The sequence below is a fragment of the Artemia franciscana genome, chromosome 13, assembly GCF_032884065.1.
Source record: "Artemia franciscana chromosome 13, ASM3288406v1, whole genome shotgun sequence".
NCBI lineage: Eukaryota > Metazoa > Arthropoda > Branchiopoda > Anostraca > Artemiidae > Artemia > Artemia franciscana.
In genome coordinates this window covers 39,245,915-39,258,644 of record NC_088875.1, presented here as the reverse complement: position 1 = coordinate 39,258,644, position 12,730 = coordinate 39,245,915, and the positions used below count along the sequence as shown (strand labels likewise).

General features: G+C 36.1%; 1 long non-coding RNA gene across 1 annotated transcript in view; it reads left to right on the top strand.

Moving 5' to 3' along the window:
- Positions 1-12,439, top strand: part of LOC136034917 (uncharacterized) — a 29,301-nt gene extending 16,862 nt beyond the window's left edge. The window contains exons 3-4 of the long non-coding RNA XR_010619290.1: positions 2,591-2,675; positions 12,323-12,439. This is a non-coding gene — a long non-coding RNA (uncharacterized LOC136034917). The remainder of the gene's footprint in view (positions 1-2,590; positions 2,676-12,322) is intronic.
- The last annotated feature ends 291 nt before the right edge of the window (positions 12,440-12,730 follow it).

The window sequence follows — 12,730 nt, the reverse complement described above, 5'->3', positions numbered from 1 at the left end:
AAACATTAAAAATTGGATTTCTTGCATTGGGATTGTAAATGAAACATATTTTAGGTTGGTCACTATTTTTTTAGGTGAAGAATGACCCCAACCACTACAAATCGTGATCATATGGTTTGATTGGCTCTGCAATGTGGGATTCATTTTTTTTTAACAAGTAAAGTGACACCTCCACCTTTGCGGTCGGAAGACCTATTTTTTTCATATATTTTAAAACCAGGGAATATAATTTTTTTTAGCTCTTGTAGATTTGTTTCTTCTAGACATACAATATCGGCATTATATTTGATTAGCCAATTTGTTAAATCTAGAAGCTTAGTTGAATTTAAGGAAATCGACCTTCCATTGGAGGATTCTCAAGGTTTTAAGGTCCATCATTTCCTTCTAGATTTGCCATACCAATTGTATCACTGTCGCTTGCAAAGGAGAGGAGATCGTCTTCCCTTTCTTTATCTACTTGCTATTTTTGACTTGTTTGGGTGCGAGGTGCTTTTTTCCCTTTGCTAACTTTCTTTAGGTCTGCTAAATCTTTTCCATCAGCCTCTTCCGTATACCTTTTTGGGACGATATGGGAATGGCTATGGCACTTTTCAGGAGCTGAAATTCAACAGTTGCAGAAAGCGAAATGGTTGGGACAAGAAGTGTTGTGATAGCTTTCCTAGTTATAATTGCCTTCACTTGCTGGGTTTCTTCACTGGATTGAATTAAATGGTTAACTGTTAAATATGTTGCAATTTTTTTCCAACTCTCTTGATTCTGAGGCTGCCTGTAGTCTGTGCTGAGGAGACTGTGTTTCTTTTTTGTGTTGATGGTAGAGATGTAATGTCATATATTTGCTGTGTTTGGCGAGGGGCTCTGCTGCTTTCCAAATGTCTATTGTGAGGTTGACTCACACTATCTTTCGGGGGGGATGTGGAGCGATCTGGTGTCGTTGTCAGTCTTTGAGCGAAGTCTGAATTGGGAATTCTTGTTGTTACCACAGAGTACGGGAGTCTCATTTGGTCTGACAAGCTTACTATAACAGCCTTTTTCTGATACGAAAGACAAATTTGCTTTGCAGGTAAGAGTGTCCGTATATTTTACAATTCTTGCGGTATGGTTCTCGTGCTGTGCAAGCATCTTGATTGTGACCCATTCCTCCACATTGTGGACATTCAGGAATCGTTTGCTTGCAGATATATTTGGTATAGTCATGCATCAGACAAATAGTGCACTGGAACAGTTTTTGTTTGTAGCTTTTGTACCAAACTTTTTGGCCGTACAGATGCAAAAACAAATTTTATCTCATTTCGGCTGCTTATCAGAACAGATTTACTGTCCACTAGATCACCGTCCTTCTTTTGTCTAAGTCTAGTTACATTTGCTGGTTCTACTAGCTGTCATGACGCATTTCTTCATTAGAAAGATTGAGGTCAAGTCCATACATCGGCCGTTTTTATTATGATTTTACTTTTGACTGGAGTACCTGCAAAGGATAACGTGTTAGATTTTTGAATCAAAATGTTTGCAAGATTTTCATTGTGAAAATAAATTTCAGCCATACCTAACCTAAGGAGACACAGATCGGAATTAGCATTTGCAGCTGAAAATATTAATCTCCTCAAATTTAGAATATCTTCTTGTTTAAATGGTTCTCCATTAGTTTCCCTTATCAAGATTGAAATAGGATCTGTTGTTGTTATGTTTTCTTCAACATTTGGCTGTGAGTTTGGTGAACATCTTGGTCTTTGTTTTGGTGTTGTAGGCTGAGATACGATCTTAAATTTTTTATTCTTAGTTGCTTGGGTTGTTCTTTTTCTTTTTCAGCCGTTTGGTTTTTACTGTATGCTTCACAGAAGTTGATGACTGGGAAGGGGATCTAAGAAGCATTCCTGTTCTTTTTCACTTTCGGACTGCCCGAAAAATGTTTCTCGGTTCCATCCAAAAATATTTTCTGAAATTGTGGTATGGCAACGCTTATATGATAATTGGGGAATATTTCAATTCCTTGGGGAATTGAAAAGAATAGTGTTTAAACACAGCAATAAGATTTATATATTCGGGTAAATCATAATTTTAATGTACACTCCAGGTCTATGCAATATGGGAAAAATCACGGAATATAGGAATAATGTCTGTGGCTCGCAAATTGAGGCAATTTCCAATCTGAATTTTTCGTCAGTGCACATGGTTTTGTTTGTATATTATTCCCCTGTAAGAATGTAAACATTCTTCTACTGTGATAAAGACAAGTTAAAAACTAGATATTATACAAGACTAACTAAAAGGACATCAATTAACTTTTACTTCAGGAAAATCTCACTTTTACAAATGAAAGATGCAGTAATTCCTTTGTGTAGCGTGTTGTTTGTTTTTGTTTTTTTTTTCGTTTTAACCTGTGTTTCTTTTTCTATCCTGTATGTGTTGAAATTCCCTTGGCCTTCTTTAAAGCTCCTTTTTTTTAGAAAATAAACCTAATTTCATTTCCTCTCAGAAGTTCGGTATTAAAGAAGTCTAGTATTTGAAGAATTCATAACTTTTCATTTATTTGAAGTGTTTCCTGCATTCTGGAGTCTTTACTGTAGGCTATTATATATGTTTTTCCTTGCAGCAAGACTTGGCTTTCAAGAAGAAGCAGCAAGAAGAACAAAAGGCAATGAAAGAACTTGCAGCAAAAGCAGCTAAAGGGGCCTTAGGTAAGATTCTCTTTTCTTATAACTTCTATGATTACCGTTTTCTTCCTAGAATTAAGAGTTTTATATTATATCTAAAAATCAAAGGCTCTGATATCATAAGGTAATATATCTAAATCGTCTAATGCAGGGTTCGTCAAAGTGAAGTCATTGTGCCACATTTCACCCACCAGTTTATATTATGCACACCCTCGGAAAAGTGTCTATTATGTGTCGTGATCTTACATCAGTCTTTTTTTATTCCACTGCATTTCTTAGTGTATTTCTATTTTTGCATTTGCAACTGCATTTCTGTTCAATCAGAAGCCAAAAAAAAAAATCTTGATTTCAAATTTATGTTGTAAAGCTTTGTGACAGCTATTGTTTAGTAGTAAATTAATGATATATGCAACTAAAGAGGAAAAGTGGAGAAGGAAAAGGAAAAGGAAAGAATAGTGCTGTATTTTCAGTTAAGAATGAATACTGTTTTACTAATGTTCGGGTCGAAGTCACGTGTTCGCTGTGCCCTGATTCTACAGCTGCCTTTAAGGGGTATTAGGTGTTTTTCTGCTGTCCAATTCTGAAGTAACAATGTTAGCTAACACTTTTTGCAATGAAAGTAGAAAAAGAATTATTTGTGCACAACTTTTTTGCCCTTCAATGGAAAAGTTGTCCGTAAATGGTGATACGAAGTAACACAAAGTCTTCCAGTTGAATGCCTCCTCCTTCAGATCATAATGTGCAGACCTTTTTCTATAGATGCAGAACTGGGAGCTCTATTCTCGATTTAGAAGAGTACGAAGACGTTTCAACTAGCTGTATTGGCTGTTTTACCTGTGCTTTTTTCAGGACGCAAACAACTATCCCTAGTGCTATGGTTTGACGGAAAGTTGAGTGCCAACTTCGGTAGGAGCATTGTCAACACTCAACATTTCTGACACCTTCTTTATGATTGACGCTGAGGAGTTTTGTCAGATGGGATTGATTTAATACACTGAGGGTATGGACATCCATAGCTTTTGGAGGTCGCATATCACATCCATATTGAAGTTCAGAGCAGACAATTGCATCATAACTGGATTTCGTCTTTAAAATCACATTTCCTTTGCCTCCTAAAGCTTTTTATCGGTGGAGCCATGACCATAAGTATTCTTCCGATGTACCTAATCTCCTAATGTCAACGAGTTTTTAATGGGCTTTTTTGGGAAAAAATGATCTTTTTCTGGACATCTTAAAAGTTGGTCATGATTCTGGTTTTATTAACGTTTACCTTAAATCGGTCAGTTGTAATGTGAAAATTCTTTCGGATGGCAACCTCTGTGTTTTTCCAAGACAATGGTGTCTAGCAATATTCAAGGTTCAAGATTAATTCACTAAAAATATTTGTTGCAGTTATGGCTGGCAAAACCGTAGGTGACTAAAACGCTTATTTTCAAATTCATCAGTATTTTCAAATTCATCGTAAAAAGCTTAGATTCGAAATTCATTATAAAGAATGTTATGCTTTAATTCTTTTGCCCAAAAAGAAAGTTCACTTTTTGTTCTCTGTGCAAGTTACTTTGAACATTTTAATATGTGATATTTGATTTGGCTTTGTTTTTTCAATCTCCTGATATCAAGCAGTCAGAGGGGTCTCTTTAAGATTAGTCTGAATGATTTTCCTCTCTCATGCACAAACATGAGAAAAATAAAGTCTTGTGTCCTAACTTAAAAATTATATTAAAGTACCTAGGACAGGGATTATTAGATTTATTTGAATTGATTAAGTTAAAAATTGGGAACTATCAGAAATTCGATTCTGAAGGGAGAAAACCCCCACATACAGCTATGTGGTTTTGGCAGTATCGGGTACCATATTGAAGAAAATAAACGTGGTAAAGAAAATTCAGCTTTAAAAAATGTCACTAAACAAATTAAGAAAGTAGACCTTTCATTTGAAGATTCAGTAGTCTTTTGTTCCAGTGCCAGAATTTGTATGAGGGTATGTGGACTAAAATGCAGTCTTTTGATCCCTTTGAGTTCAAAGTAGTATCATCAATCCTTCTTTGTCTTCATAAAAATCAGCATCTGGAAATTTGGCGAACAACAGACCGTTTATGTTTGAATTTTCAAACAGTTCGTGGTAACGAAATGTAATAAGGAGTGACTCGGCTCAACAGTAACCGAAACTGAAAAATGGAATTTTGATACCAATAGCTACATGAAAAAAATCGCATTGTAATGCTGATTTTAAATATATAACTTTCATCAAGATTAGTCTTACCTATCAAAAGTTACGAGCCTGAGAAAATTTACCTCATTTTAGAAAATTTGGGAGAAACACCCCCTAAAAGCGATACAATCTTAACGAAAGTCACACCATCAGATTCAGCGTATCAGAGAACCTTATTGTAGAAGTTTCAAGCTCCTATCTCTAAAATGTGGAATTTTTGCATTTTTTTTTTTTTTGCCAGAGGACAAGTCACAGATGCGTGTTAATTTGTTTTTTTGCTTTTTTTCCAGGAGTGATCGTATCGACCCAGTGGTCCTAGAATGTCACGAGAGGTCTCATTCTAACGGAAATTAAACGCTCTAGTGCCTTTTTTAAGTGACCAAAAAAATGGAGGGCACCTAGGGCCCCTACCACGCTCATTTTTTTCCCCAAAGTCACCGGATCAAAATTGTGAGATAGCCATTTTATTCACCATAGTCGAAAAACCTCATAACTATGTCTTTGAGGTCGACTTACCCCCATGCAATCCCCGTGGGAGGGGTTGCAAGTTACAAAATTTGACCTGTGTTTACATATAGTAATGGTTACTGGGAAGTGTACGGACGTTTTCAGTTTTTTTTTTGGTTTGGGAGGGAGAGTTGAGGTGGGGGGGGAGTTACATGGGAGAATCTTTCCATGAAAAAAATTCTCATGGGGGAAAAGACTTTTAATGAAGGGGGCGCAGGATTTTTTAGAATTATTTAAAAAAAAAACAATGAAAAAATATACATAAAGTTTTTATGGCACTTGGTATTAACCAAGTGACATATAGCAATCGCCAATTCTGTCGGTCTGTCGATCCCGGTTTTGCTACTTTAGGCACTTCCAGATAAGCTAGGACGATGAAATTTGGCAAGCGCATCAGGGACCGGACCAGATTAAATTAGAAATAGTCGTTTTCCCGATTTGGCCATATGGGGGGAGTGGGGGGCCGGTTAATTCGCAAAAAATAGAAAAAATGAAGTATTTTAACTTATGAGCGGGTAATTGGATCTTAATGAAATTTGATGTTTGGAATGATATTGTGTCTCAGAGCTCTTATTTTAAATCCCGACCGGATCTGATGACGTTGGGGGGAGTTGGAGGGGGGAACCTAAAATCTTGGAAAACACTTAGAGTGGAGGGATCGGGATGAAACTTGATGGGGAAAATAAGCGCAAGTCCCAGATACATGATTGACATAATCGGAACTGATTCGCTCTCTTTGGGGTAGTTGGGGGGGGGGAGTAATTCTTAAAAATTAGAAAAAATGAGGTATTTTCAGCTTACGAACGGGTGATCGGATCTCAATGAAATTTGATGTTTAGAAGGATATCGTGTCTTAGAGCTCTTATTTTAAATCCCGACCGGATCTGGTGACGGGGGCTGGGAGTTGGGAGGGTGAAACCTAAAACTTGGAAAACACTAAGAGTGGAGGGATCGGGATGAAACTTGGTGGGAAAAATAAGCACAAGTCCTAGATACATAATTGACATAACCGGAACGGATCTTCTCTGTTTTGGGGAGTTGGGGGGGGGGCTAGGGTTAATTCTGAAAAATAAAAAAGTATAGGTACTTGTAACTTACGAAGGAGGGATCGGATTTCAATGAAATTTGGAAGGATATCGTGTCTCAGAGCTCTTATTTTTAATCCTGACTGGATCCGGTGACATTGGGGGGAATTGAGGGGGGATCTAAAATTTTGAAAACGCTTAGAGTGGAGGAATCGGGAAGAAACTTGGTGGGAAAAATAAGCACAAGTCCTGGATACGTGATTGACATAACCGGGACGGATCCGCTCTCTTTGGGGGAGTGGGGGCGAGGGTTAATTCTGAAAGATTAGAAAAATGAATTATTTTTTAACTTACGAGTTAAGAAGGAAACATGTTTGAGAAGGAAGCATGATAAGAATACAATATGCATAACAATTGTAGCAAACAGATTTTGCATTGCAGGGAGGGGTATATTTTACCCCTCCCTCCTTAATATGTAAATATAAAGTCGAAATTATATATTTCCCATCTATTCTCCCAATGCGTCTCTCTTGTTTCATACCTTGTACTTATTAATTGAATTAACTATTTAAAAGAAGAACCGGAAAACAAGTGATAGTTGACAGAATGAATTGGTTTTATATAATTTGGACTATATATTTGCTTTTTAGGGGAAGGTGGGTTGGCGGTAAAGTATAGGGGGGATCCATGCAAAAGATGTTAGCTACAGCTATTGTGCGTATTATGAAATGTTTTCTTAACATGTTTCCTTCTCTAGGCTTATACCCCTAAGCTGTAACTATTGCTGACGAAATTGGAATTCCCTAAGAAGCAAAGTCCTGCGGATGTAACTGTTCCAGTCATCTATGCAGTCAGCACAGTAAAGGGAAAATATTTTTATACTGTGACAGTCATCAATGATGATTTTACATTCATGAACTTAGCTATTGACTTTTAATTAGGTCCCATGTCCTTTGGGCTCAGACAACGTGGAGCCCAGTTATTGCTCATCTGTTTCAAAGGCCGCCTTTTCAAATGCGCAATTTAAATACGTATTCAAAACGTTTCCATGAATTTGATGAGCAGGTCATTTAAAGAATCTATGTCAAAAGATAAGGATAAAATTGTAACTGAAATGTATGAAAAAATTCCTACCTATAAAGAACGGTATCGATAATTCAAAAGGGCAAGGTAATCATTTTTGACAGTATTCTAAATTCGGGTGTTGAATATTTCGATAGCCCTGCAGACTCAAAGGACTGCAGGTACATACACAGGCTCTTGGTTCGTTTTTTAGGGGGGGGGGATTAACTTAAAAAACAACGAAAATTGGTTCTATTAGTCTGTGGCCTTTTGAAAGAAAATTACTGGTACTTATGTATTATACCTAACACACTCAAGAAGTGTAGCTACGTTAATCATAATGAAATACACCAAAATATGATGTAAATATAATACTTTAGTTTATACAATAGTATAATTTGGGCTATATATTTGCAAATTAGGGGGGGAAGAGAATATATCTCAGAAATGGGTTAAAAACCTAACCTTACCCCCACCCCCCTGATGTACACATATTTGGCGCAAATCATACAAGTCCAATGCATTCTGTCTCCCGTCATTTGTCCTTGTGGCTATGAAACCGGTTTGGTCAGATCGTACATTCAGCTAACAGCTCGACTGTTTGGTATGTTACATGGCCTAAGTAACAAATTATTTTATTAATCTTTCCAAACATCAGGGTGGTTTATCTGACACTACCCCCTCCCCTCTTTCGTTAGTTTATTTCAGCTTAGGGTAAATGTTTAGTTTCGTCACAAGTTTTCTAAAGTGTGTATTACTGCATATAGCAAGATTCTGATGATCGCATAATGTTTCTCTATTATTATTAGAGAAGCGCATTTATTTTTTACCTTTCTAAAATCCCCCTTCAATGAAACTAAAAATGCGTGAAGTGGGCTTGCTTACAGGTAACATTATCTATAGAGCGAAGCTCCATGAGCCCCGCTGGCAGCGGGATCAGGTTTATATTCTATATTTTTTCAAAAAAGTGTTAAAGAAACCTCAGACTAGGTTTTTTAAATAAATATAGAACAACATATATAAAACGAATTCCAATTTATTCAAACAATTATAAAAAGATCAGTTTTTTTATGCCAGTTAAAATTTTAGAAATGATTTCATTTTTTTGTGATTAATATACAGTGGTTCATTTTTGGTCTATGTGTCCGATTCCACGTCTTCTTCGCTTAGGGGTGGTGCTTCTAGATCTTCCAAAGTTGTGTCTATGTCAATCCCGTGAATGACCAGTCGACTGATGACTGCTGTATATGAGGCTTCTTTGAGTATGGCCAGTTCCTCTTCGGCCAGTAATTGGATGTCAGCAAACTGAAAAAAAAATATTTTAATTTGTGTGTTTTTTTTCTCGTGAATGGGTTGCTATTGGGTCGACTTTCCAATGAGATCACAAAGACGAACATTTATTGGACGATTTCCTTGTGAACTACAACAAAACAAAAGCCCAAGTCTTACTAGGAATGGTTTTTCCATAGGGAATGGTTGTGAAAAAAAGTATTTTGAAAATAATATATCTTTCTACTTGAAATTAGCGATTTTCTGGTTTGCGCTTGTTTTATTTCACGAATAGGTGATCGAATCTTAATGAAATTTGATATTTAGAAGGAATTCATGTCTCAGAGCAATTATTTCAAATCCCGACCAGATCTTTTGACATTGGGGGGTTGGAGGGGGAAATTTTAAAAAACTCTTGGAGTGGAGGAATCGGGATGAAGCTTGGTGGATAGAATAAGCAAATGTCCTTGATACGTGATTGACGGAACCGTACTGTATTTGCTCTCTTTGGGGGCGTTAGGGGGAGGGGTTCAGTGATTTGGCGAGTTTGGTGCTTCTGGACGTGCTAGCAGGACGAAAATTGGTAGGCGTGTCAGGGAGCTGCACAAATTGACTTGATAAAGTCGTTTTCCCAGATTTGACCATCTGGGAGGCTAAAGGGAGAGGAAAAATTAGGTATTTATAACATACGAGTGGGTGATTGGATCTTAATGAATTTTGATATTTAGAAGGACATCGTGACTCAGAGCTCTTATTTTAAATCCTGACCGGCATTAAGCCTCTTGTTTTCCTTTTAAATCAATCTATTGATTCATAAAATTTTGTTAGAGCTCATACCATATGATCTCTTGGCTCTTAGCTCTTCTTGCCTCGTCGCAAGTGCCATATGAGCTCTTAGCTCTTGTTTTCTACTGAAAGTGAGGAGCAGCACTAAAACTTAAAACGAGCAGAAATTATTGCGCATATGGGAGGTTTACCTCCTCGTAATACCTCGCTCTTACGCTAAAGTATTTTTAGTAATTTCAACTATTTATTCTACGGTCTTGGTTATTCAAGGGTCATTCTTAAGGAATTGGGACAGAATTTTGCTTTAGTGTAAGGAGTGAGGTATCGACGAGGGGTGAACTCCCTCATATACGCAATAAAACATACGAATATAGAAGTTTGTTATGTTAGTTAATTCGTAAATTACGTATATTTATTACTAATGAAAATGTTCGTAAAAAATTAACAGTTCTAGTTCCCTTTTTAAGTAATCAAAAAATTGGAGGGCAGCTAGGCCTCCTCCCTCTCTCCTTTTTTCTCAAAATCTTCCGATTAAAACTACGAGAAAGCCATTTAGCCAAAAAAATTAATATTCAAATTTCGTTTTAATTATTCATGTGTGGAGAGCCAAGATCAAAACATGCATTAATTAAAAAACGTCCAGAAATTAAATAAAGAAAATAAGTTTTTTTTAAATGAAATTAAGAAGCGGTATTAAAACTTAAAACGAACAGAAATTACTCCGTATATGAAAGGGGCTTTTCCTCCTCAACGCCTCGCTCTTTACGCTTAAGTTTTTTACTGTTTTAAGAAGTAGAGATAAGAGAAAGATTCAAACTTTAGCGTAAAGAGCGGGGCGTTGAGGAGGAAAAGCCCCTTTCATATAAGGAGTAATTTCTGTTCGTTTTAAGTTTTAACGTCGCTTTTTACTTTCATTTAAAAGAACTTGTTTTTTTTTTTGTTTTTTTTTTAATTACGATTAAAAGCCTATTTGCCTATTTATTTCACGGTTCAACGCGGCAGCACTGGGGAAAATGTGGTACTGGCCTAAAAGTCGCATAGTTTTTTAAACAAGCAAAGCAAAAATTGTGGTTTTTAGGTGTGAATTGACCTAAGATTAGGCCAGGAGTTTCGCGTCCTTGGCACTTAGAGGAACTATCATTCCAATTTCTCATCGCATCTTATTAACTATGCAAAAGAAGAACCTGACGAGTGATGGTTCTGGCCTCTCTTGCACTCGGGGTAAAATCTTGATTAGTGCCCCCCCCCTTGTCTCTCGAAAATGTTCAGGTCAAGTTTTAATGGATTTAATAGCCCGATTTTTCATTTATTTAAATCTGACGTTTTCATATTTTAGCCTCTGTAAAATTATTAATTACCTCGACATCGTGTAAAATACGAACAGGTTTCAATACAAAATATCATGAAAAAAAAACATGAATATTAATTAAATTTGGTCTGCTTACTTTTATATTCAAGGAATGGTGATGAAAATTTGGGAAAAATGAAAATTTTGGATTCATTTCGATTATACTAGACTGTCAACTGCATCCTCTACTTTATATAAAAAAAAATACAAAATGGTTATAACCATTAGATTATTTATTTGAAATTTTAATTCCCTCTGCCCCCCCCCTAAAACCGCATCTGAACCTGCCCTATTAACAAAAACTGATCACCCCGGATAGATATTGTCATGTTGATTATATTGGACAGCTAAGGAATTTTCCCTAATAGAACAACTGAATTTGAAACAGTTCGTGATTGCAAACTGTAAGTAAGGAGTGATGCAGCTCATTAGTGACTGAAGCTCTAAAAAACAGAGACTTAATGACAATAGATACATCAAAAGAATCAAATTTTGATGCTTGTTCAGAATATGTAAAATCAATCAAATTTAATGGTACTCACCGTAAGTGACGAGCCTGAGAAAATTTGCCCTATTTTTAGAAAAAAGGGAAACACCCCCAAAACATCAATGGATCTTAATGAAAATCACACCATTAGGTTCAGTATACCAGATAACTCTGCTGTAGAGGTTTCAACTTGTATGTGCAAAAATGTGAAATTGCATTTTTTGCCAGAAGAAAGAACACGGATATGTATTTTTTTTTCAGGGGTGATCGTATAGAACCAGGAAAGATCGGGAAAGGCTCATTGAATTGAAATAGAAAGTTCCAGTTCCCTTTTTAAGTGATAAAAAGTATTGAAGGGGAGCTAGCCCCTTTCCCACGCTAATTTTTTCCCTAGAGTCACCCGATCAAAATTTTGAGATAGTCACTTTTTTCAGCATAGTCGAAAAATAAAATGGCTATGTCTTTGAGGATGACTTGACCCAACAAGTTTTTTTAAATGAAAGTAAGGAGCAACATCAAAACTTAAAACGAGCAGAAAATATTTCGTGTATGGGTGTTGTCGCCCCATCCTTAATACCTCGCTCTTGACGCAGAAGTGTTTTTAGTACTTTTGAAAGGCCTTTTAATTCCAATTAAACCTCCTTTGTGATTCAGGAATCTTTGTTGAAGAACGTTTGTGGAACTTTTGCTTAAAGAGCAAGGTATTGAGCAGAGGTCACCCATCTCATATACGTAATAATTTCCGTTCGTTTTAAGTTTTAATGTTGCTCCTTTTCTTTCAGTTGAAAAACTAGCATTTTTTGTTTATCTTAATAAAACAAGGTATGTGAGAACTATATTATGTTACATTGGAATGATTCCAAAAAATAAAACACGCTTTTAGCCATCACCTTTGTGATGATTGTTATCTTGACTTGTACTTTTGCGTGGCTTCATTCTTAGAATGAATGTTAATTGTGTGATTATTTTTTTCAGGTGGGAGCGGCATAAAGAAGTCAGGAAAGAAATGACCCGTTGCAGATTTTAGACAATAAATTATTGTATTTTTATGCCTTTCTTACGAGCTTTTCTGAAATAAAAAGTTTCGTTTCATTTTGTGGCACTTTTTACTCACTTTTTATTTGAAAATTCCGCTTTATTGATTTTCATGCATTTAAAGTTGTTTTTATTGTCAATGCTAGAATTGACTTATCATTTTACTTGTTTTTTGTTGTTTGATAAGACTGGTTTATTGTTTGATACAACTATAAATGTTTTTTTTTTTGTAAAAATGAAGTGAAGATATTTTTTTGAGGAGTTGGGGTAAATTAAAGAGGAAACAAACGTAAAACGGGCAATAGTTGCCAGGTTCGAATATGATTGTCCAATTCTGAAATTAATACT